This window comes from Syngnathus acus, unplaced genomic scaffold (genome assembly GCF_901709675.1).
Source record: "Syngnathus acus unplaced genomic scaffold, fSynAcu1.2, whole genome shotgun sequence".
Lineage (NCBI taxonomy): Eukaryota > Metazoa > Chordata > Actinopteri > Syngnathiformes > Syngnathidae > Syngnathus > Syngnathus acus.
The window spans coordinates 196,711-198,808 of NW_023590221.1; the positions used below are offsets into that span (position 1 = coordinate 196,711).

Sequence of the window (2,098 nt, forward strand, 5' to 3'; positions counted from 1 at the left end):
TGTGGCTTTCGTCGTGGCCGTGGAACAGTGGACCAGCTCTTCACCCTCAGCAGGATCCTCAAGGGTGCATGGGAGTTCGCCCAACCAGTCCACATGTGTTTTGTGGACTTGGAGAAGGCGTTCGACCGTGTCCCTTGGGAGGTTCTGTGGGGAGTGCTTCGGGAGTACGGGGTACCGAGCCAACTGATAAGGGCGGTTCGGTCCCTGTATCACCGATGCCAGAGTTTGGTCCGCATTTCCGGCAGTAAGTCGGATTCGTTCCCAGTGAGAGTTGGACTACGCCAAGGCTGCCCTTTGTCACCGATTCTGTTAATAATTTTTATGGACAGAATTTCTAGGCGCAGCCGAGGCATTGAGGAGGTCCAGTTTGGAAACCTAGGCATCGCGTCTCTTCTTTTTGCAGATGACGTGGTGCTGTTGGCTTCTTCAGGCCGTGATCTCCAGCTCTCACTGGAGCGGTTCGCAGCCGAGTGTGAAGCGGTTGGGATGAGGGTCAGCACCTCCAAATCCGAGTCCATGGTCCTCGATCGGAAAAGGGTGGAATGCCCTCTCCGGATCGGGGATGAGATCCTGCCCCAAGTGGAGGAGTTTAAGTATCTTGGGGTCTTGTTCACGAGTGAGGGGAGGATGGAGCGCGAGATCGACAGGCGGATTGGTGCAGCGTCGGCAGTAATGCGGACTCTGTACTGGTCCGTCGTGGTAAAGAGAGAGCTGAGCCAAAAGGCAAAGCTCTCAATTTACCGGTCGATTTCCGCTCCTACCCTCACCTATGGTCACGAGCTATGGGTCGTGACCGAAAGAACGAGATCCCGGATACAAGCGGCCGAAATGAGTTTTCTCCGCAGGATGTCCGGGCTCTCCCTTAGAGATAGGGTGAGAAGCTCGGTCATCCGGGAGAGACTCGGAGTAGAGTCGCTACTCCTCCACGTTCAGAGGAGCCAGATGAGGTGGCTCGGGCATCTCATCAGGATGCCTCCTGGACGCCTCCCTGGGAGGTGTTCCGGGCATGTCCCACCGGTAGGAGACCCCGTGGACGACCCCGGACGCGCTGGAGAGACTATGTCTCTCAGCTGGCCTGGGAACGCCTTGGGATCTCCCGGGATGAGCTGGATGAAGTGGCTGGGGAGAGGGAAGTCTGGGAGTCCCTCCTAAAGCTGCTGCCCCCGCGACCCGACCCCGGATAAGCGGAAGAAGATGGATGGAAATGTTGTCAGCAGGATTTGAACCTAAGAGGGGAGACCCCCTATGGGTTTCTAGTACATCGCCTTAACCACTCGGCCACAACAACACAAACTGTAATACCCACTGTTAAAATGGATGTGGTGAGTATCTCATAATACACCACGAGATTCTAATAAAAATTATGGATCATTGTCTGCAGGACCTGAACCTGCCAGGTGAGACCCCAACAGATTTCAAGTCTATCGCCTTAACCAGTCGGCCACAACAACACACACTGGCGAGGTCTTCACATTGTCAAAATGCATATTGCGAGGAGCTAACAAGATTCTAATTCAAAATCTGAAATGTCAGCAGGAACCAAACCTGCGAGGGGAGACCCAATGGATCTCTAGTCCATCACCTAAACCTCTCGGCCACAACAACACACTGTGACACACAATGTTTAAATGCATGTGGTGAGTATCTCATAATACAACACGAGATTCTAAATCATTGTTGGCAGGACTCGAACCTGCGAGGGGAGGCCCCAATGGATTTCTAGTCCATCGCCTTAACCACTCGGCCACAACAACACACTGTGTAGTACACACCGTACAAATGTGGTGAGTATCTCAGCTGAGACTGGAAGGTTGTGGTTTCAAACCCCGGCCGGGTCATACCAAAGACTATAAAAATGGGACCCATTGCCTCCCTGCTTGGCATTCAGCATTAAGGGTTAGAATTGGGGGGTTAGATCACCAAATGATTCCCGAGCACGGCACCGCTGCTGCTCACTGCTCCCCTCTCCCCCAGGGGATGGATTAAAATCACACGGGGATGGGTTAAATGCAGAGGACGAATTTCACCACACCCAGATGTGTGTGTGACGATCATTGGGACTTTAACTTTTAACTTTAACTTAATATTACACCATGAG

At 52.9% G+C, this 2,098-nt stretch overlaps 1 non-coding gene across 1 annotated transcript; it reads right to left on the reverse strand.

The window, feature by feature from the left end:
* Positions 1 to 1,672: 1,672 nt before the first annotated feature.
* trnas-aga lies at positions 1,673 to 1,754 on the reverse strand. Its single transcript has one exon. It is a non-coding gene; the product is annotated as a tRNA-Ser (tRNA).
* Positions 1,755 to 2,098: the final 344 nt, after the last annotated feature.